Below are 24,996 nucleotides of genomic sequence, written 5' to 3' on the forward strand. Positions count from 1 at the left end.
ATGGCAATATTTGGAAAGCCATTCAGAGGGATTTCAAAGCTGGGAGCAATTATTGTTCATACAGAGATTAGCCTCATGAAGTTTAATGTGCTAGATTCCATCAAAGGTGCTCTAAACATCTTTCATTTTATTCTTCCTCCCACCACATTGTTATTATTATTTAACTTTAAAGAATAAGGGTGGGGAGTATGTGTTGTTCTTTTGCTTCAAATTCTAGACTGCTAGAAACCTTGTTTTTAAATAATTCTCCAAACATCGTTAGTAAGTATTACAGTCTCAAATCAGTGGATAAGATAACATATTTGCTGTGGTGTGTCATTGTGAGAAATGCTACGGGTGATAGTTATTAAATAACTTGAGAAATCTAAAGTTCTTCCCCAAAGAGTAGCTTTTTAAGAAGTTGCCTTGATATTAAACCAAGAATAACTTGTGGGTACAGAATTCTTATTTGTATTGATTTAGAATGATTCAGGGTTATTTAGATAAGATGAGTAAACTCTTCCCCTTTTTGTTGAATAAAAGTAGAAATCCAAAGCCCTGCATCCTATCCAGTAGCATTCTCCAGGGAGTCAGAGCAGGTTTTAGGGCCTACTTCTCCCTGTCTTCAATGTTGGCATGTTTGAAGAAAAAGTAATAGGAAAAAAGGTAGCTCATCTACATAGGGTGTCCCTTTATAAGTCCCCTTGTATCTGTGGATACAGGATGAATACTTCTTTGTAAACATACAAATAGTAAATATTTCATGCCTTGCAGTCTGTTACAACTATTTAAATCAATATAGGGTGAGAACATCCATAGACAACACATAAATGAATGGGCGTGCTGGGTTCAACCATATTTTATTTGTAGAATCAGACAGTGGGCCATTTTTGGCCCATGGACCAGTTTGCAGACCCTATCAGCTAACAAATTGAGGTGGGTAGAAGATGGTAGAGAACCTAGAAGACATTCCTTTGTTACTTGCTCTCTCTCTCTTTTTTTTTTTTTTTTTTTTTTGCACTTTTCTGCAGAGTTGCGGCTTAACCCTCCCAGAAATTGTCCAAGTTGAGCACCACTTAACTGACATATTTGGGAACAGAAGCATTTTGGATTTCAGGTTGTTTTCAGATTTTGAAACATTTGCACACATAATAAAGATATTTGGGGGATAGAACTCAAGTCTAAACACATTTTTTTTGTTGTTGTTTAATATACACCTTAACATAACCTGAAGGTATTTTTATACAGTGTTTCTAGTGCCTGCATTTGGACTGTGTCTCATCATGTGAGTCAAGCTGGGAATCCTTGTAAATGTCACATCAGAACTCAAAAAGTTTCAGTTTTTTGAGCATTTCAGATTTTAGATTTTTTTGGTTTAGAGATGTTCAGTCTGTTAGTTGATGCTGTCCCCAATCTGCACGGGCAGCTAAACTTAAGGTCACTTGTGTGAATTTCCAGGGACACTTAATAAAATGCAGACACACTTTACCTTTAAACAAGTTTCAGGATGGCTTCTCTGCTATCAGCCTCAGGCTCCCCAAAAAGGAGAGCAAGAAAAAGTCATGAGAGGCTGGCGAGAGAGAGCAAGCATGTTCGGAAGTGGGGCTTTTATTGGGGGGCACTCTTGTTCTTTAGAAAGTTCTATCCAAAAAAGGCCAGAAGAGGTAGAGTTACAAGGGACAGGTGAGTGTAACTCAACCCCAAGGGTGACACCTATATCTGAAGTCATTCCTTTTACTTTTCAAGCTGGGACAATGCCCAAGTCACCACAAAATGTAGTGATTGGTCAGAGCTTCTTGCTTCAGGACTGGAAGGCGTGGGTCATTCAGAGTGGCTCCCCACAAGTTGATAGTTTTCTTGAGTGGGTAATTCCCTCACCAGTTACATAGTTCCTGAGATTTCTTTGCTGGGCCTAGCTACTTCTCATCTAAATCTGTTTCTGCACTGAGTAGCAAGTACCTATTTCTTTATATCTTATGACGTATTTGGGTGTTGCCTGACTCCTGGGGTTAAATACTGAAGCAATGGCTAGTTATTAGTCAATTTAATTTTATGTTTTGGTCTTTGTTAAACAATATAACCATACTGAAGAAAAGTTACCGTTGACTATACCAATTTAAAAAATTACATAATAAAGTTAAAGGGAACTTTTGGGGGAAATAATTTAAACATTACCATCCAAAATAATTTTTCTCCTATTTTTGCCTATTTGCTTTTTCTATAAACATTCTATTTTTCCACAGTGGAAAAACGTTTGTGAACTTTGGATATTACTTGGCATTACTCACAGTGTCTTTCACTTTTGTGGGTCATCAGAACTATAATTAGAATAGTAAAGTAATATTTTATCTTATCAATGCACCAGAACATATATCTTAATTATTACTATCTTACAAATTTTTACTACCAATTTCCATATAGGCTTTGCTGTTGTTTTAGTTGGTTTGATTCATGTCACTTTATCTATTTCCTAAGAACACAAACTCCCAGAGTGTGGAGGACATGGCCACTGAGTTATTATGACTTTTAATCAAAGATAATGTATTTTTCCCAGAAGGAAAAATTTACAAGTGTATGCAGTTCTAGGGTATGAGTGCCAACACAACTTTTATCACAAAGAGCATTTGATTTATTGAATAATACTTATTATGTTTCTACTATCTGCAATGCACTATGCTGATTGTTTGGAAGTGTGTGTATGAGGGCATGACAATGTGCTCATTCCACATTTATTGTGTAATTACTATGAACTAGGTATTATCAGGTCTTGGTGGATACAGGATGAATACAGGAGCAAAATATGGCTTTATTTGACTTTATTGCAGAGCTAAGATTTATATATATATAAAACATAGAAATGAGATGCATCATGGAAGAAATAGTTAAAATATCATGGAAATTTGGGAGGGAGGACTTAAAATATTATGGAGAAGGGTAGAAGAGATGCCATTCACCTCAAATCATGAAGGTAAGTTGGTTTTGGATACTGAGGGTTGATGTTATTTGACCTTCAACTCCATAAACACTGAGTTCCAACTGTTTTCCAAGTTCTTTGCTAACAGCTGGAGATAGAAAGGTGAATAGGACAGAGCTCTTAGTGCATACTGTCCCCTGAAGCAGAGTCTGGAAAATAACTGTGGATGTGATAAGAAGGCTAGTGAGTCTGGCAGAGGATGTATGGGGGTAGCCTGAAATGGGGATTTCCTTTAATGAAGTTCTTTGGTGGCTCTCTTTTGGCATAGTCTTCCTTATCAGGTATTGTCAGAATCTGTGGGAGGGCTGCCTCTGGAAGTGTGCAGGCTGTTGTAGTTAAAGTTGGGATGGCAGTGAGTCCCCTAGTAAGTTCCTTCCTGAGAGTGGACAAAGCTTAGACCCAGGATGACCCAGACAAAGCTTAGACCCAGACCTTCATGCTGGCCTCACCCACTGAGAACTGAAGCAAATCTCTAAGAATTGCAGAGTCTCTGTGTGTTTTGCTTTTCTAACAGTTGCAGTCTGAAATGACCATCTAATCCAAATCACTCATTTTAAAGATGAAACTCCTTGGGGAGGAGAGTTTGACCTTCCTGGGGTCAAACATATGGTGACAGAACCACAGTACAGAACCTTCAGATTGTGATTCTCATAGTTCTATGCTACTGGTTTAATTTTTTTTTCTGCCTCATCTGTACCATACAGGTAATAAGAACCAGATAGAGGATGAGCCTAAGCAATAACTTGTATTTTGCCCATCTCATACTATAGCCAAAATTTTTAATCAGATTTTTAATTTAAATAGTAATGAATTGATGAGTGATGGGAAGAGAAGGAAACTTGGAACACATTCTTAGATCTGCTACTTACCTCCTTCAAATGGCTTCACCCCACTTTCCTTGTCTTCAGAATAGAGACATAATACATCTTGAGTTGTGAGAATAGAGGTAATATAAGTGCTGGCTGTATCAGGGACACTCAGAAAATATTTGTTTTCCACTTTCCTCCTCAGAGCTACCAGTTCTTCATAGAGCTCCATCTGTTTATTAGTGAGGATATCTGATAAAGATTTGAAGTAAACAATGGCGTGAGAGTACATGTATAAAACTCTAGGGCAGAGCTTAATGTTCTCATGTCTGAATTCCATTAATTCTGCTTAGAGAGTCAGATGCTTTTGTTTATGGTTCCTTTCTCCTTCTGTAACTTATATTCTGTGGATGTGTTGGTAGGACTGAAGTATTCATTCATTCATTTTATCTGTGGTTTAAAGTGATTTGTCAAGCATATATAGATGAATTTCTAAGTAAAGAAAATGGCTAAATATTAACAATCACTGAATGTAACTGATGGATATGAATGTGTGCTATACTGTTATACAATTTTTTTATATCCTGGATGTTCAAAATTCCCTAGGTCAAATTTTTTTAAGAATTACATATTAAATATTAATGAAGCTTCTACCATGGTTCCCATTACAGTGCAGGGGGCAGAAGGCACATTGGAGGTTATTCAGGGTCTCAGCCTGCATGAAGCAGGGTCCACTGTAGGAAATATTAATGAATCAAGCAGTTCTATTGTCAGATGCTGAGTGCTGTGGAGGAGAAGGGCAGGATGCTGTGGGAGCCCTGTGCAGGGATAGCCAAGGAAGAACTGGTATGGGAAGGTCAGACGAGGCTTCTGAGTTCATGGACATCAACTCTGAGACTGAAGGGAAGAAGGAGCTAGCCATGTGGTGGAGAGAGTGTATTGCAGAGAAGAGGAAATCATGTGGGTAGAAAAAGCAGCAGCTTCAAAGATCTGGAGAGAAAATATGAGAAGCATAAGGTATGTTGATACAATGGAAAGAAGTTTGGCAAAGAAATGAAGCATCCAGCAAGTGGTAAAAGATAGGGCTGGATGGACAGGAAGGTCCTTTAAGACCCCCTCTCAGGGATAGTGGGAAGCAGTCACCTGGAGCCTGTGGGTTCAGTGACTCCCTAGGAGTTCCACCAGTGGCAGGACTGTGGTGGGCAGATCATTGTGCTGGGTGTCTGGCATGAGAGAGGTTTTTGCTGATATTATTTACTAAGATAGCAAACGTGATGCCATTGATATCCAAGAGGCTGCCTTAGGGATTTGGGATCTAAACCCTAAGAAGTGAAGTATGGTTTTTGGAGTCATCAGCATGTTAGCAGAATGGCATATGTACAGATAAGATTGCCCAAGGAAAGCATAAAATGAGAGTCCAGAGTCCATCCTAAAGATTGCCATCATTTAAATGATAAATTAAGAAAAATGTTCATAGCAGCACTGTTCACATTAGCCAAAATGTGGAAGCAATCCAGGTGTCTTGGACAGATGAATGGATAAACAAAACATGGCACATACAACACTGGACTATTATTCAGCCTTAAAAAGGAAGGGAATTCTGATGTATACTACTCTCAAAGTTCATTAATAGTATAGCAAGTTACATGAAATAAGCCAATTACACACACAAAAAAAGATAGATTCTATGTGATTCCACTTTTACGAGGTACCTAGAGTCGTCAGATTTATAGAGACAGAAAAAATGTTAGTTTCCATGGTGGTGTGGGAGGGGGAAATGGAGATTAAACATTTAGTGTGTAGAGTTTCATTTTAGAAGAATGAGAGTGTTCAGGTCTGGGCAGTGGTGGTTGCTTTATGTGGATGTACTTAAAGCCATAGAATGTATACTTACAAATGGTTATGATGGCAAAATTTTATGTTATGTGTAGTTTATCACAATTTGAGAGAGAGAGAATGAGACTGCTACAGATTAGCTAAAAACAGGAGAAGAACCAGTTGAGTACGTTTTCATGGAAACTGAGGGAAAAGTGTATTGTAAGAATGAGCAAAGAGTCAATACATCCAAATGGTCCACTGAGGGAAAGTGAGATAATGACTAAAAATTTCGATTGATTCAGCAACAAGGAGGTAGCGATTTTGCTGAGGATAATTTCAGTGGCATGATCAGAGTAGAAGCCAGATACAAAATTGAGGGAGAAAGTGAGATGTGGAAAAGGTTGGTTTAGATAACCCTTTAAGGGGTTTGATAAAGATGGAGGGCAGTAGGGACTTTGTGGGAGAAGAGCTGACTCAAGGCCAAAAAGACTGGAGGTCTTCCAATGCTGCTGGGGAGGAGTCAATAGAAAGGACATATAAGGATCTGGCAGAAAGTTACAGACCAGGTCTCTGAGAAGGCTGTGGAAATAGGCAAGAACACACTCCTGCTTTGCCTCAAGCAGGAGAAGAGTATGATGGCTGCCCTTCAAGTAAATGTGTAGGTTTGGGAGTGGGAGTTAGGTTCTGTGCTCATGACTTGAATAGCTTCTGTGAAGTCAGGGAGGCCATCTGCTAAGGGAGGAAAAGGTGATAGGGTTAAGGATAAAAGGAAATGGAAAAGTATTGAAATGGCTGGCTGATGAATAATGACAGCACTGACTGACCAGGGAAACATAGATATGGAAGCATTGAGACCTGCCAGGTTTGGAGGCTTTGAATTTATAGTTATGCTGTTCTTCCAGGCAGCTAATTTTTTTTTCTTCTTTCCAGCCAGGCTCAGCAGTTGACATGAAATACACGTACCTGGCAGATGAAAACCATAAAAAATTTCTTTTGGGGAAACGTGGAAGTACATTTATTGTTTATAAAAAGGGCAATACATTTATTCCAAAGTGGCCTAATTTGGGGGAAAAGACGGCCAGCGTCTCATTGGGGAGTTCTTCTGCCCAAAGGAATCCAAGCAACCCTAAATAGCCACCCTAAATCTTAATATCTCCAATAATTGACAAATAATAAAACACAAACACTCAGTAATATATTTACAAAAGCGAAGCCCCTGATAGATCTAGTCCACATGGGTTCTTGAACTAGACAAAAACAAAATGGCTCTGGTTTATTTATGGGGGCACATCAAAGGCAGGGATAAGGTTTCACAGGCTGTCTTGTAGTCAGCAGGTTGATTGATATCTTGGCAGGTCACACCCATCTCAGGTGCTGTGTGGGGTCTTAGGCAGAGCTTCAGGGGAAAGTTCACCTGAATCAGGCATTCAGTCCCTGTGAGGAGTGCCCCAAGGAGTCCCCAGTACCAGACTTATCCCCTCAGGAGGCTACTATGCACAACATAGTCCACACACAGCCCACAGATGGCTGATGACAACCTAACACTTTACTCAGCCTCAGGGCTAGGTTAAGAGTTGCTGACTGCTTGGTTTATAATGAAGTTAATACTTTTATAAGGATTATAACTAACTCACCTGAGTTTTCTGGCTATATAAATTACTGAAGAGCAGCCTTAAAAATATCTGAACAGATAATTGAGTAGTCTGATGGCATTCTACTACCCCACACACTATCTTCTCACAAACTTTTATCACTTGTCATGGGTACTTGTGGCCCCAGAGGCAACTACCGTGTTGTATAGAGAAATAAAGGTTAACTAAACCTTTGGTAAGTTTAATGCATCATATACCTCTATAGACTTCTGCCTTCCACATAGTATACCAGGATCCATGTGAGTAATTTTTGCTAGCAAGAATTCCACTAAAATTACTGCAGGTGAAATATCAAACTTTTCTTTACAAGTGGGCTATGGTATGTTACTGAAGGCTCACAGACTGGTGCTGGAATGGTTGCATATTTTGAGGCCCCTAATCAATAAATGTTTTCATTTTCCCCACCACACTTCACTTTCTGGCTTTACTTTTCTGGTCTTGAAGATTAACAAGAATAATTCATAAACAAAGATGATAGTCACTAACCTGTCATTCATTTTCCCCATTGGTACCCTAGACTTTCGAGCAGAGTGATTGAATAGGGCTTTCTATAATGATAAACATACTTCGTATCTGTGCCGTCTCATTTGGTAGCCACTAGTCGCAGGTGCCCACTGAGGATACCAAATGTGGCTATGAAATCAAGGAATGACATTTTACATTTTATTTTAATTAAATTCAATGTAAACCACAGGAGGTCAGTGGTTTCTATATTGAACAGCCACTGTAGAAGCCAGATTATATAGAACTGGAATTTTGAACATAGCTTTTGAATATACAATAGAACCATCCCAGGAAGCTCCCTCCTGTCTGATGTGCTCAGAAGTCTGGCCTGGTCGTGTGATCAGCAAGTCGGTAATGGTCGAGAGATTCTGATCAATGTGAGTTTGGGGGAAGGAGTCAGATCTGAAAACCATCTTTAGCCATGGTGCATTCACCTTTGTTTCTTCCTAAACTAACTCCCGAGTCCTGTGCACAAAGGGGAAAATGTGGATGAACAAGCATTATTTGATGCCTACTGCATACTATGCATTTGCTATTTTACATATCTTGTCTCATTAATTCTTCTATGTCCCATATGAAACTTGTTTATGCACCTTACAAATGAGGAAATTGACTTCCAGATAGGTTACTATCTTGTTGTTTAAGACACATAGCTGAGTAAGTTGTAGAATCAGATTAGAACCCAAGCAGGTGTTGGGTTGCTATCTGTACTACTGGTATTCTCAGCTAGATGCTCATACTTAGAACTGCTTAAGAAGTAGAAAACCCCCAGGATTGGACTGGAGGTAGGGTACAGGTAGTGGAATGCAAATAATTTGCTTCTCTGTGTGTGTGTTTTAATTTGAGTTCTCTTAGAAGTTGAACTTGTATTCCTCTCTCCTCTCCCTACTGTTTTCCCTCCCTTCTTCACCACTTGAGTTGTGTTGACTATGTTATCCCTTCATGGAAATGCAATTGTTAATGCCATAGAAAATATACAATTGGGTTAAAATTGCTCAAAACACAAAGACATATTCTAGCATCTTGGTTGCCAGGTAGGCAAAAATCTCAAACCACTTGGTACTTGGATGTGCTTATAATTTATGATAACTATTTATCTGTAGCCATTTAATGAGACATGTTCCAGAATTCAAATGCTGCCCCTGCGCCTTCTCAATGTCTCTTACATGTGTGATATTTTATTCTTCTTTAGTATTTTCAAATTTTTTCACTATGAAAAATGTAGAAATTGTGAAAAGCTTACCATCCTATCCCAAGAAATCATTTGTTGTTTATTGTTTTAATAAATTTTGTTTTGTATATTTAAGGTATACAATCTGATGTTAAAGGTTACATATAGGTAGTCAAAAATTAGTATAATGAAGCAAATCAACATACTTATTATCTCAGTTACCATTTTTTGTTTTGTTTGTTCAATGCTCTTGCAACAAAATCTAGTCATTTAGCATGATTTCCATATATAGTACAATTTTATTACCTAAAGTCCTTTTTTTTTTTTTTTTGGTACCAGGGATTGAACTCGGGGGCTCTTAAACACTGAGCAATATCACCAACTCTTTTTTCATATTTTATTTAGAGACAGGGTCTTACTGAATTGCTTAGGGCCTCACTAAAGTTGCTGAGGATGGCTTTGAACTTGTGATTCTCCTGCCTCAGCCTCCCAAGCCTCTAGGATTACAGGCATGCACCACTGCACCCAGCACCTAAAGTACTCTTGAATATTGGCTCTCTAGAGTTGTTTCCCCTACATATCTGCTACTTGGTATCCTGTTTTATTTTTTCTTTTTCCTTCTAGTCCTCATTCATATAATTTTATGTAATTGTTACCAGACAGTGTACATTTTAGTACTTTGCTCTTTTATTTCATTTTATCTCCAGCAGTTTTCTATGCTGCTGTCTGTATTTGCAATTGTATTTTTAATGCCTGTAACATATCTATAAGGTTATATACCATTATGTATCAAACCTGCCATTGTTACTGTATGAAGTCTATTTTAAAACTAACTTTGGTATGTTTTAAACTTATGGGTTATAACTGACTAAATAATACCCCTGAGGGTGGTCTGAGACTCATGTGTCTCCACATCCCCCTGTGAATGTTTTTTTTTAAACATTTATTTTTTAGTTGTAGGTGGAAACAATACCTTTATTTTTATGTGGTGCTAAGGATCGAACCCAGTGCCTCACACATGCTACGTGAGAGCTCTACCCCGAGCCACCTCCCCAGCCCAGTTTTTATTATACTAAGGAATTCTTAATTGGGTATTACTTTTGATTTTTTAAAAAAATTCTTCACAAGTATAATTTTTATTTTCCAAATACAATGTTCTCAAAAGCAATGGATGATACATTCTATTTTAATTTCCTCTCAGACCGTTGGCATCATCTGATACATACTTTCTGTGTTCTGTATAGTCTGTAAAACCAGCATGGCATCAGGTTGCCTGGTTACTTGTTCTGGGAGTGATACAGATTATCAGCATCCTTTATCTCAAATATCATTCTGCTTAAAATGTGTGCGCTGACGTGTCTGCCTCTGTTCTAAAGTTAGCAGTGCTTCATTCGTCAAGAAAGTAATTCAAATGAATCTAGATTATCAGGCTAATATTCAACTACACTAGGGAGCTTGAGTGGTAAAGGTCAAGATAAGCTTCCTAGTATCTCCCCAAAGGATTTGCTTCTAGGCCTGCAGATTTTTTAATCTTCCAGCCAAACTCTAAACCCTGCTCTAGATGCTGACTTGTTACTCAGTTTTGGTTTTTCAAGGAACAACTACACTCTGTGACTGCTTGTTAGAGTTTCTCCCAGGCACTCTTGTGTTCTCATCATTGTTTTTGCTCTTGGTGAGTGACACATTTCAGGCCTGTGTGAGTTAATGCCCTTCATGCACCATTACTGAACTGAACTGAACCTTTAGCATTCTCTTCCAGTGCTGGGTTTAGAGAAAAGGTTTCCTTGGTTTGTCCAAAAAAAAAAAAAAAAAAAAAAAAAAAAAAAAAAGTTTTGAATGCTTAGAATGTTGTGTAATGACATTATTGTCTCTAGCCAGAAGAACCCTATTTCTATAATAGCATCTTAGGATGAAAATATCCAACCACTCCTGCTTAAGGAAATATTTCCCCTACAATATAAAATGAAATAGTAGCACAGGTACTCACAGCTACTTTATTTATTTAAAAGGCTGCATCTCAAAAAAAATTTTTTTGATGTTTTACTGTATAGTGAGATATCAAAACATGAAGCATTTGTTTTTAAATTTTAATTCCGTTTATGTAAAATTATTTTGAATTACATAAGAATGATAAAGGAGAAAATTCTGATTGGAAAAATTGGCAGTTCTGGTTCAAAGAACAGAATCATTTACCTGGTTCGTATTCACTAGATGCTTTTTTTTTTTTCTTAAAATATTTTTTAAGTTGTCAATGGACCTTTATTTTGTTTATTTATATGTTGTGCTGAAAATCAAATCCAGTGCCTCACACATGCTAGGCAAGCCCTCTACCACTGAGCCACAACCCCAGCTCTCACTAGATGCTTTTAACTGACAGAACTTTGGATATTTTAAGGTGGTCATAAAAGGCTTCAGGAGAAGTCAACTTTGAAAAGTCTACTTCTGTAAAATGGAAAGTTTAAAAAAGAGAGAAAAGACATTCCAGGCGAAGAATGGAGCATAAACCTTCTCAAAGGGTTAGGAAAAGATTGATTTTAATGTAAACAATGGATGATTAGGAGAGAAAGATGAACAAGGGTCAAATTGTGCAGAGGCCCAAATACCAGATGAAGTATGAACTTTATATTTTAGACTTTATATTTTAGGAAATATTGAATATGAGGCAATGTTCTCTAGAAAAAAAAATCAGTGTATAAATGCCACATTTTTTTATCCATTCATCTATTGAAGGACATCTAGGTTGGTTCCACAGTCTAGCTATTGTGAATTGTGCTGCTATAAACATTGATGTGGCTGTGTCCCTGTAGTATGCTCTTTTTAGGTCTTTTGGGTATAGTCTGAGAAGGGAAATAGCTGGGTCAAATGGTGGTTCCATTCCCAGCTTTCCAAGGAATCTCCATACTGCTTTACAAATTGGCTGCACCAATTTGCAGTCCCACCAGCAATGTACGAGTGTACCTCCCCCCCCCCCCCCCCCCCCCCCCCCGCATCCTTGTTGTTCGACTTCATAATAGCTGCCATTCTTACTGGAGTGAGAAGGGCAGCAGAATAAAATAGACACTAGTATTGCTGCATGTATAAACATGGCTGTATAACCAATGTGATTCTGCAACCTGTACACTTGGAAAAATGAGAAATTATACCCCATTCAAATGTATGATATGTCAAGATCATTGTATTGTCATGAGCAACTAATAAAAAAGAAAAAGAAAAAAATCAGTGAGTTTTGGCGATCTAAACAGTTTTGCTACTACCTTCTCTAGTTCTTCAATTAGATTTGATTAATAGTACCTTAATCTAAACAGTTTTGCTACTACCTTCTCTAGTTCTTCAATTAGATTTGCACTATATTCATGTGTGGAAATACCTAATTGAGCCACATAAGCATGTATAATTAAGGCATGTTGGTAATAAAATATTTTTTAAAAAATAAAAAGGGAACCAATCTATGGCAGTTCTGGAAACCTCAATGGGGATCACAAACTAAAAAAAACCTAAAAAAACTTCTAGGAGGGGCTGGGGATACAGCTCAGTTGGTAGAGTGTTTTGACTCGAATGCACAAGACCCTGGGTTCAATCCCCAGCATCATATACACACATACACACACACACAAAAAAAAAATTAGTAAACTTCTAAAAGATGGAAAAGGGATAGGATTATGTGATAAGTTTTAAAAAGAGCAAAAGAAGAACAAATATAGGAAGCAAAAAAAAGGGAACAGCTCATCTAGGTGAAATAAGAGAATAGAAGAAAATAAAAAATTATAATGGTTTCCCTAAATAGATAATGTTTTGCATTCATTAAACTCTACTACTCTTTCCCCCATCAAAATAAGTTGGTCAAAATAAGAAAGTATAAAAGTTCTTGCAAATTAAAATGTAATTATCAAATTAAAAAATCATTAGGACTTCCAGAGTGAAAAAGGTGAAAAAGGTGAAAAAATGGAAAATATGAGAAAAGTATTAAGGGCACAGAAGAAATATCTAGAGGGTTCAGCAGTCTTTAAAAGTTATTAAAAGACATAGCAAACAAAAGCAGAAAGATCAGATTAAAAGAGGCCATTAAATATGGAAGAGGGTAAATTAAAAAAAAAAAACATCTTCCTGGAATTTAAGAAGAGATCTTAGAGCTTCTGTGGTAGAGACTGTAGAACTTCTTTCATAGTCCTGAGGGAAGTGAATAACTTATAGATGAATTCCAGAAAAATATTTTTTAAAAGAAATAAAGGATAGTATTACTACTTGTTAAACTATGAAACTATTGGAAGAACCCAGTTATATAAAAATACAAGAAATTCCAGCCTAAAATTGAGAGTCAATGGCATTATTCCTTGGACTAAGTTAAGAAATATAATTTTAAGAATGTCACTTAAAAGTTGTAATGGTATGTGCTGACATACCAAAGGAATTAGTCCAAATGAAATAATAGGTTCCATGAAGAATGTCTTAAAAAAAATAGCCAAAGCTATTCTAAGCCCCCCAAAAAAAAGCAATGCGAGAGGCATCATGATACCTGAATTCAAATTATACTACAGAGCTATAGTCACAAAAACTGTGTGACACTAGCATAAAAACAGACATAGACCAATGGTACAGAATAGAAGACACAGAGATAAACACAGAGTCATTTGATCATTGACAAAGATACCAGAAACATACATAGGAAAAAGTGGTGTTGGGAAAATTGCTTATCCATGTGGATAAGAATGAAATTAGACCCTTATCTTTCATCCTGCACCAAACTCAACTCAAAATGAATTAAAAACTTCAGAATTAGGTCAGAAACCAAGCAACTCCTAGAAGAAAACATAGGGTCAATAACATAGGGTCAATAACATAGGGTCAATAACATATAGGCACAGGCAATGAGTTTCTCAGTAGGACCCCTGAAGCTCAAGAAATAATTCCAGTAGTTAATAAATGGGTGGTACCAAATTACAAAGCTTCTGCACTGCAAAGGAAATAATTAAGAATGTGAAAAGAGAGCATGAGTATTTTTTAATCATAAGATGATGATATATGTTTCTTCAGCCCCCCCAAAAAAAATAGTTAAAAGCTCTAGGAAAACGAAAATATATATGTCGAGATTCAGATTTACTTAAAATGAAGTATGCTTTTAAATAATTAATGCCATATGTTACAAAGAATCTGTTTGACTTTGATGCTTTTACTATAATATTCTTTTGATTGTGAGACTTAAAATGATAGAATTTTTTCTTCCTTTTGGAAGGTAACACCACATGATTCTTGAAGAATAAGAAATTATGTAGTCATAAATGCTGTTTACTAGATTTCACATTTAGAAGCAATCTATAGACAAAACAAAGACAACTGTAGTCATAGATCAGAATGTAAATGTTAACCTTTTATAAAGGAAATACATATGCTAAAATCACACAAATTAAAAGTAGAGAAGCCTGGGAGGAAACATATAATGGAGAGTCAGTGGCACTGTTCCTTGGAATAAGTCAAGAAATTTTTAAAGAAAGTTTCTTAAAAATCGTAATGGGGTTTCAAAGCCAGTCTCAGCAACTTACTGAGGTCCTAAGGAACTTAGCGAGACCCTGTCTCAAAATAAAATTAAATTTAAAAAAAGGCCTGGTCATGTGGCTCACAGACCCTCTCCTCTGCCCCCCCAAAAAACGTTGTAGTGGTAACTGCTTTAAGGACTAAAAATATTAATAAAAGTGAGAGAAATGGGAAGTAATAAAAGTATGTTAAATTTCTTTCATAATGGGAAATAGATACTATGTTAAAATGTGAAGGATAGATTATATATGAATTTTTTTTAGAGAAACGATTGTAACCATAGAAGAGCTATATACAGAAATAAAGCCCACTAATTCCATAAAATGAGATTAGGGGAAAGGAGACATTTATTTTTCACATTATACATTCTGCTCAGTTTTTAAATATGTGCACATTACCTTTATAAACTACAAAAATTTTTTATATAGGATGACTTGAAAGAAAAGGAGAACAGAGACGGGGACTCTTGGAAGCTATTCTGCTTATCTACGTTTTAGGCATATGAGTCTGGCAGAAACAAGGTTTGGAGTGTTGATTTGGAGGTTTGGTGATTGGATACTTGAACAGGATGAGTTTTATTTAAAAAAAAAGAAAGGAAGGAAGGAAGGAAGGAAGGAAGGAAGGAAGGAAGGAAGGAAGGAAGGAAGGAAGGAAGGAGAAAATAAAAGAAAAGAAAAGAAAGCAGAGTAATTTTTCCAGACTTACTGAGGGGGTGATCTAAACTGAAGTTATTGACAAAATGATGCCCAGAATAATATGTCTATTTTTAAGTTACTGATACCTTACTGTTTCTTAGTAATATTTCTCCAGAAAGGCTGAAAAGTCAAAATGTAGCTAGTAATATTTATAATAATGTCAAACTTTTGTTACAAGAATATGATAGCCCAAATATTTTTATCTAATTACAAGTATTATATATCATAGTATTAACTCATTACACTAAACGTATTATACTAAAGAACCGTCATAGGCCATAGTCAACAAGTTCAATAAGAACAATATCATATTATTTTTGGTCAAATTTTTCATACATAAAACAAAGCATTGCTGCTTTAGGCTCACTCTGTTGGGTATCTTTCAGTAATTTAATTTGTGACACAGGGAAAGTTTCTAGGTTGCATTAGAAGCAGTCACAGGCCAGGTGCAGTCGTGTATGCATGCCTGTAATCCCAGAGGCTCAGGAGGCTGAGGCAGGAGGATTGCAAGTTCAATGCCAGCCTTACCAACTTAGCAAGGCTCTAGGAAACTTAGTAAGACCCTGTCTAGAAATAACAATAACAATAACAATAATAATAATAATAATAATAATAATAATGAAGGGTGCCTGGTAATGTGACTCAGTGGTTAGGTCTCCTTGAGTTCAATCTCTGGTAGCCTTCCCTGCCCCCCCACTCCCCGCAAAAATAGCAGCACTCACAATTCCAGGGCTATGAATATTTGTTTTCAGTTCCACCCTCCTCTGGTACCATCAGCTGAAATTTTTGTAAACTTCCTGGTCTTGGTAACTATTTACTAAAGGTTTTAAAATTCCTAATTTGAACCTGTGAAAAACATAGAGAATCTTTTCCAACCCATTTGTAAGTTTCAGATTCTGTCCTTTTTCTTTTTTTTTTTTTTTTTGAACCTGAACCCAGGGGCACTCTGTTGAGCTATATCCCCATCCCTTTTTATTTTTTATTTTGAGACAGGGTCTTTCTGAGTTACCTAGGACCTTGCTAAGGTCCTAGCTTACTGAGGCTGGCCTCAAACTTGCTATCCTCCTGCCTCAGCCTTTCGAGTCACTGCAGATTACAGGTGTGTACCATCACACCCACCCTCTTCCTTTCATTCACATCCAAATCTCTTCCTCCTCTCATGGAATATCCATTGCAAATATTTGCTGAAAGCCTTTTGACTATAAACACCATGTTTTCTAGAGTGAAACAGAACAAAGCATGTTTTTACAAATAAAAATATTTCAATTCTACTGACAACTATATAACTTGCTTTTCTTCAGCAAACAGAAACAAGAACTCTGAGATTCATAAAACTTACTAAGAGTATCTGCAGAACAGAATCCAAAAGTTCACTTAACCTCCATTTCCCATTTTAGAGAGATTATAATCATGCAGAAATTTGGCTCTCACATTTGCCTACTGATTTTCAAGGGGAATCAAAAAACATCTTTTAAGTAAATTCAGCATGTATCTTTATCCCATATGGATGGCAACATCTCTCTGCTATAGGGTAGTGTCTTTTGCCAGCTAAGTCAATACTTAGAAACTGAAAGAACCAACTGATTCTTTTAGTTTGCTGTAACTTTTTTCCTTCATATTGTGAATGACTACAGTGATGAATTTTAAAGGATGGAAATAAATGATCCTTTTGCCTCAAGGAAGAGGAATGGGAAAAATAAAATATGAAAAGCGATGTGGATTAAATATAAATCTTAGGACTGCATAATTAGGAGACACTAGGGAGTTATTCTTAAGTCGTTTTCGTGAAATCCAGCTTCTCACCTTGATTAGTACTAGCAAGCCATATTTCTTAATCGTAATGTGTCCTTCATAGAATATCTGTACAATGCATGACATAAGCATGGATTTGCAGCTGTTTTATAACCACTGTGAAGTTTTCTGGCTCTGCTCCATGGCACTGTGTCCAAGCTTCGGGAACTCTTCTCAAGTACTGTAGATGAGGGAGGAGGCCACTTGCACAATGATTTACTTTACCCAGAGTCGAGTGTTTTGTGTGCAGAATGTGAGGCTGCTGTTCCACTGGTTATGTCCAAAGTGACCAGCCAAAGAAACGTTTTTTTGAATTTGTCATCCAGCCTCAGAACTTTCCCTCTGTGGAACTTTGGATGTTCTAATCATCAGTAGGAAATAGCAGCGCTAGAATTCTTTATTTCTGCCACCTGATAATTCCCTATGAATTTTTAAACCATTTTAATTTCGCCTTTGATGGCATAATGTGATTGTAGTCAAAGCAGTTGTAAAGATGAGATGTGGTGGTTGAATGTTCCAGACTCTCTGTCCTCATCCTGAAGGGACAGGGACTCTCAGGAAATAACTCATATCCTATTGCATTTATATCATCATCATTCATTTGACTACATTGCTGTCCTCTTCCTAGCTTTTTAATGAAGCAAGCTGAAGTTCTTTCTAAATGGTACTTAGAGGGTTAGCACTCTCACTGGACACCATCCAATAGGATATTGAGATGGACAATATATCTCTATAAAAACTTTTGTGAAGGATTCAAAATAGAGGAAGCCTTTGCTTATCCTGATACTTAGAAGGCAGAATTAATATTTTAGGGTTGGGAGACAACCAAGTGAAATCTCACACTTATGGTAGGGGTTAAATTTCTTAGATTGTATAGGCCTATGTTTTAATCAGTTTTTTTCACTGCTGTGACTAAAAGACCTGTCCAGAACAATTGTAGAGGAGGAAAAGTTCATTTGGGGACTCATGGTTTCAGAGGTCTCAGTCCATGGACAGCTGTGCTGCATTCCTCAGGGCTCCAGGTGAGGCAAAACAACATGGTGGTAGAGTGTGTTGGAAGGAAGTGGCTCACAGGATGATCAGAAAGCAGAGACTCTGCTCACCAGATACCAACCATATACCCCAAGGCATGTCCCCAATGACCCACCTTCTCCAGCCACACCCTACCTACCTTCAGTTACCACTCAATTAATCCTATCAGAGGATTCACTTACTGGTTGTGTTAAGGCCCCCATAACCCAATCATTTCTCCTCTAAACTTTCTTGCATTGTCTCATGTGGGAAGCCATTCTGACACGTGATTGGGTGACTCCCGTTAAGGGCCTGAGGCGCTTTGGCTGTGTGAAGCTTTCCCGACCCTTTCCTGATGAGAGAGCCCATCCGTGTGGGGGTGTGCCTGACCACTGACCCCGGGGACCCAATCACTGACCCTGACCTTGGAGTGCAGCCCCCCCTCAACCTTCATTGGATGGAATTATCCCCTGAATCTCTTGTTCCCCAATAAAAGGCTACTCCCCGGGAGTGTTCACTCTCTCTCTCCTGCTAGCCCTGAGTAATCCTTGCTGCCCTGCTGGGCGGTTAGAGGGGGGAACCAGAGAGGGGAGCCGTCTCGGACCTAGCAATAGAAATAAGGTAACTGAGTCTGTGTGTTTTATTTCCATCTCTTCTAACTAACTTTATGCCTAGAACCTCATTAATGAAACCATTGCGCAGGCCGCGTGGTAGAGTCTCAGACATGAGCTTTTAGGGGCACCTCACATCCAAACCATACAGGGTATAAGTACCAAAAGTGACACTTGGAATTTTTATCCTGAAAGTGATAGGGAACCATTGAAGTATTCTGAAAAAGCAAGGAGAGAAGATAAATCTAGTAGTGAAATGTCAGATTCTTTGAGAAGCAGGAGAGGAAGAAGGAAACTTCTTTTGAGAGACTCCTGAGCTAGGTATGAGGAGGATGTCTGAAGTAGACTGTGATCTGTGGAACAGGGAGAGGAGGGTCATGCATGTTCAGACTCATTTAAAAGAACAGGTGTGGTGATTGAATCAAAAAGCTGGCAGGGAGAGGGAACAGGGTTCTGAGGATTCAATACTGCATGCTGATTATGGGTCCAGCTCAAGTAGGAGATGTGGAAGGGGAGCCAGGTAGGGGAAGGGTTCCTTGTTAAATGTACTGCTTATTGTCCTAATCAATGCCACCAATCTAGCATCTGCCTCTGGCCTGCTTATTGGGTAAGCTAGAGAATGTAGTGATGAATATAGACACCACACGACAGGCCCACATTTCTCCAAGATGCTTCTGGAAACCCAAATGGAGATTTGATGTTTTGAGTTGGTCTCGTGCATCTCTCCCCAGGGAAACTGGCTTAGTCAGCCAGAAACATCTTCTGATATTTTTGTCCCTACCACATGGGGCCAGGTTTGTTCTTTCTGTCTCCCCAGAAATATTTAGTAGCTCTACAGAACAACTGGTGTTGTCCAAAAAGCCTTTCATTTGTGCCCCGCTGTCCCTATGCCATAATGGCCAGGAACCTCTTCGTGACTTTGGCCTCTGGATCTAAAAGGAAACAGGCTCCCTCTACTCTCAAATTCCCAAGCTGACCTGGGGTATGGTTGGGGAATGAGGGAGAGAGCAGGGTCCCTCCTAGGGACACTTAACAGGCCCTAACACCAGTCTCCAACCAATCATGAAGTCTTATGATGGGAACTTTGGATTCTGAGTCTTTGAAGGATTTTAAGCTCTAGATACTTGAAAATCAGATTTTTGAGGCTCACAACTTTTTCTTCCTTGGGTTATTTATTCCCTGCCATGAATAGACTTGTAAAAGTCTGTTTTAAAACTCAATACCTGAATACTGAGTGTTTCCTTTTTCTCTTGCATTTCTGTTTAATCATGTTGAGGACGTGGGAATTGAGAGGGTAGATGTGTGTGTGTGTGTGTGTGTGTGTGTGTGTGTGTGTGTGTGTGTGAATGTATTTTCTAAAGATGGCTTCCATAGGGTCTTCCATTCCACATGTTTCTCTTACAATGTGAGACTGACATTCCTCCTATGTAGGATATAAAGAGAGTCAGTCTGGGTGAACCATTGTAGCTACCTTGATCAGAGATGTTGAAAGCAGTGCTCTGTGATTTCCAAGACTAAGTTTTAAAACTGCCATGCTCTTCTGCCCACTGTTTAGGGGCAATTATACTTGGAATGCAGTTGTTATACTGTGAGGAAATCCAAGTCTCATGGAGAAGGTCTGTACAGGTATTCCAACCATAGCCCCAGCTAAGGTCCCAACCAGAAGATAACATCAGTCACCAGTTATGAGACTGAGGAAGCCTTTAAGATGACTTCAGCAGCAAGTCCCCTTCAGACTACAGTGGCATGAGAGACACAAGTGAGAACCACCTAGCTGAGCCCAGTCAACCTCCAGAATGACAAGAGACAATAATAAACCAATTGCTCTTGTTTTAATCTAAGTTTTGGGGTGATTCATTATGCAATAGAGAACTAACAGGGGGGTGTTGCTGTTATCAATTGCTGCCTAATGGACTACCTCAAACCCATTAACTTAAAATAAACCTTTTGTTGTATCTTTCGGTTTCATGGATCCAAGACTGAGCAAGGTCTTGACTGGGCAGTTATCTCTGATCTGTATAATGTCAACTATGATACTGGGGCTGCAGGAGGTTCTTCAATCGCATCTTTGGAACCTTGATGCTCAGTGTGATCCCTTCCCCTCTGCATGACATCTCATCCTCTAGGAACTTTCCACATGGCTCGTAGTTTTCCATAGCATGGTGGTCCCAGGCCAATCAGAATTCTCTCAAGCAGAATATACCAGCCATTCATTTTAGGTTCTAGGCCAAGAACAGTCAGCATCATCTCTACCAAAATCTATTCTCAAAGCTGCTAGAGGGCCAGCCTAGATTCAAGGGAAAGAGAAATCCAATTTCTTAAAGGGATTGTGGCAAAAAAATGGTGACCACAGGGAACAAAGCAGAGCCTACATTTATATCTTAAAATGTTACTTCCTAAATTTCACACCTCTATTCTATGGATGAAGAAGATGAAACTAAGTTGTATAGTTGACCAAGGTTCTACAACTTCTAAGTACCAGCACCTGAATTCAAATTCAAGTTTGTATCAATCTAAACTGAACTGTTTCTACTTTGCTTTTCTTCTGTGCAAAATATAGTAAGGATACACTTTACATTGTATTTTAAGTCTAAATTACAGTTGTTAATAAGGAAGACTGGATCCTACCCTCTACCCCAAACACACAAGTTGCAGCTCAAATTGTAGAAGATACTAAAGAGATTGGAAATGGCCTGGCTTGGGGGATAGGCCTAGTTCAAAATCAACCCTTAGGGCCAGAAGGATAGAATATTGTAATTGGCAAGCTCAGTTAGAATCACGGGGTTTAAAAAAGCTATTCCATGAAGGAGGACCAGGAAAAATAATATTTACATGCTATTTACCCTGCATGCTGTTACTTCTCATTTATAATGATTCTGTTGCATTCTGGAAGGCTGAAAGGATCCTCCTTGCGAAGATGGGAATTTGGGGTTGGGGAGATGGGTATGAGGACATCTACATGGCTCCCATCAGCCCATCTGCAGACTCACTGTGTCTCCATTAGATGTTAAGGCTGAGGTCCCTTTGGATTTCCTAGGGGTCTGATTCCTTTATATAGAAAGCAAATGGAAGCTTCTTGAAGGTGGCACTGTAAGCGAACCCTTCATGCTCATGTCTTACAGACGTTGAATAAATGGGAATTGAGAACATGAAAATACCTGGCATTCTGAGTGCTAATTAAAGCATTTCCAATGAGGAAACAAAATATAAGCTCTAATTAAAACTTTTTCTTTTGATGGAAATTTAGTCTTTCTTCATGATTTTCAGTTGCATTCCTTTTTTTATTCCCCTAATGAAGTAAGCTGCTTTAATTTTCTTTTTAAGAATTTTATTTGGATGAGGTCAGAAATGGAGGAATTTCTCTTCCATTACTCACACGCCTTCCCAGCTGCTGGCCTCGTGTTCCCTCGACACACTCTAGGGGAGCCATCCGCCAGCCATAGCCCTGCTGTGGTGCACACCAGACTTGACAGAGAACCCCAGACTCTGGAAGCCCCTACTCGCCAGGGTCCCTGATGGCCTGGGTTCTAAGTGACTCTGAAATTCTGGAGGCTCCTTATCCCTGACGGAACAACATTTCCTCTGCCCTTTTCTGGCTTTGTATTAAGGAGTCTCTGCACTCAGTTTGGACTTTTCAATATCAAAGTCAGCACTAAAGCCCAGTGGTTTGGTTGACATTTGAGAACCCCTAAGGAAATCTTCTCTTGGAAGCCTCTGAGTCTTCTGGAAGGGTATTGATCTGTTAATGGTACTTAGCGTCTTGTCTCTTCATTTTTCTTGCCACCCAACAGAGCCCAAGGTGCCTTTGATCCCTTTTTAGGTGTCCTACCCAGTCACATCATCACGATGCATTTTTAATGTGGAAATAAAAGAGGAGAGGAAAGGAATTTCATAAATGTGGACATAGACACATTTTAGTGAGAGCAGTCAAACAGGCATGTCTGTAGCTGGATGGTTGAGCTCCAGCAATCTTGGCATCATGTAAATGAAAACAGATTTTAGCTCTGACTACAAATACAAAAGAAAAAATGCCTGCGTCCCTTCTTCTAGAAGGCATCAAAGAAATGGACCTCGATAGCTGAGGCTTAGAAATAAAATTAATAATCACAGTAAATAAGGGTAAGAAAATTATCTTTCTATCATATATCCTGCTAACCCCAAATCCTTTTATTTCTTCCTTTTCCATCAACATAATTTATAATTCTCCCCTCCACGTCTACTCCCTCACTCTGTGAAGATTGCTCTCCTGGGCAGCCTCCTACCCCTCACTTCTTTCTGTTCCCTGCCTCTCAGCCTTTCCTGGCTTTACCGCCTTGCTCCCTACAGGGAATTGCCTTGGTGTTGTGGCCTCTGGCTTCTTTCCTGCCATCTCCTCTGCCGCCTCCCTACCCAGATTCTGCATTCCTCCTCCCAGGTTAATCAGACTCTAGGAAGGCAGGCTGACTAGCAGAGAATGAAGCCTTTGACTTCTGGCAGGTGCATTCATGCCCAGTTCTGACACTTCCAGGCTAGTGACCTAGCCAAGTTACTTAACTAGTTACTGCCTCTGACAAATGGGACTTAGCATAGCCCCTTTCTCATACATTTCTTTTAGGACTGAGACATCTACTCATTGTAAAGCCTAGCACTGGACCCATAAAATGTGCCCAAATATTAGGTGTTGCTCTTACTGTGATTAGAGAATAGTTCACATCTGTGCCAACACTGCTAACACTACTACAAATGAATGGTTTCTAACTTTGGTTTTCAGCCAAAGTCTTTACAATGGTTTTTTTTTTTTTTTTTTTTCAAAGCCCTACACATTCCTGGTCCTTCTGTAATCTTTCTGACCTCAGCTCCTTCAGACTATCTCTCTGCCCCCTGCAGTGTGCATACATGCAACCCACTCTGCTGCAGACTTCCTTAAACAAGTCATGCTCCCACCTCAGGGCCTTTGAACTGGCTGTCGTCTCTGCCTGGAACATTCTTCTAATATCCACATGGCTGTTTGCTTCACCTCCCTCAGGTCATTGACTCAATTTCACTATTTCAGGAATGTTTACTCTGGCCACTCCATTGAAAATTATAACATCTTTCTGTGCTCCTTGCCTCTCCCTTCCTCAGTTTATTTTTCCTGTAGAATTTGCCACCTTCTGACACACTGTATTTTTAAATTATTTTCTGCCTGTTTCTTCACCCTACTACATACACATGCTTGTATACTCAAGTGTAATGTCCCACAAAAGAAAGGAATTGTCTATTTTGTTCACTTCTGCATCTCCAATGCCTAGAACTAGTTCCAACACATAGTAAGTGCTCAATAAATATTCACTAAATGAATGATGGAACCCTAATGCAAACATTATTACCATAGCAAATCTTTTCCGAGTTTCCCCAAGCATGGTTAATTTCTTTTCTGAATTCCTACGTACATTCTTCAATTATAGCATTTATCACGTTGTGTTTTTATGGAAAACATATTTAAAGCTCTTAAATTTAACCAGATGGTATAATTCAAAAGCACATTTTTATTTCATAGACTGAACTTCACGTAGCCCAGATTTGATTGAATTATTACAAAAATCATAATGCTCAGTGTTTTTAAACTGTTTTTAAAATGCACTCACATTGTGTTCTCTGAGTTATTCCACAAAATTAAATCCAAGATTATGGAAATCTCTAAGAAATAGCAAATTAGAAAATAAATTCCAACATACAGAGAATTTTACCTTATCCAATGGCATGGTCTGTGTTTTGACATGACCAAAACCTTGCTATTTTGCTAGCACTTCAGGAGGAGACTTGCAAAACTCTGCCTCTGAACATATCAGCATAGCTATCTATGTGGCTGATAAAGAATCTCCAAAGTCAGGGAATGTCAAAAGTCAGTCCTGGAAGGATATTCCTGTGTAGATTTTTTTCTGAAGTGGGCCTTCTTCATCTGGGAAAAAAAAAAAACATTATTCATCAATGTTTCTCAAATAAAATGCTATAAATGGAAGAAAGAAAGAAAAAAGCCAGGAAGCATATGTGTCCATAAAATTCTCATTAGATCCAGAGAAAGAACTAGAAAATCATCAGAGGCCTCTGGAATAAAGGTAGTGAGCAAGGATCAATATAAAAATAAAATAAATACATTTATATGACACAGATATAATTTCAGAGCCAATATCACTGACTGGCCAATCATGTCATTCATTGCTGTCATTTTGGATGTGGTGCATATTTTAAACCATTGATTGATAGCCTTTATCTGCCACTTCCCACTGGACATTATCTTAGGACATATGCATGGGAGAAAGGACTTTTCCCAGGGGAGCAGAACTGACTGCTAAGTGGAATCTTCTGTCTGTATTCCGAGGTGATAATGACCTAGGGAAACCTCCATCTGAGGTGGTGTGCCAGCTGTGAATGCCTTTGACAGTGATTATAAGCTTCAGTGAATACACTGTAACCTGGGAAAGGCATTCTTGATG

General features: G+C 38.5%; 1 protein-coding gene across 2 annotated transcripts in view; it reads left to right on the forward strand.

Moving 5' to 3' along the window:
* Positions 1 to 24,996, forward strand: part of MAPRE2 (microtubule associated protein RP/EB family member 2) — a 153,814-nt gene that overhangs the window by 28,442 nt on the left and 100,376 nt on the right. The gene's annotated exons all lie outside the window — the stretch shown is intronic.

Source organism: Spermophilus citellus (assembly GCF_964194105.1).
Source record: "Spermophilus citellus genome assembly, chromosome: 12".
Taxonomy (NCBI): domain Eukaryota; kingdom Metazoa; phylum Chordata; class Mammalia; order Rodentia; family Sciuridae; genus Spermophilus; species Spermophilus citellus.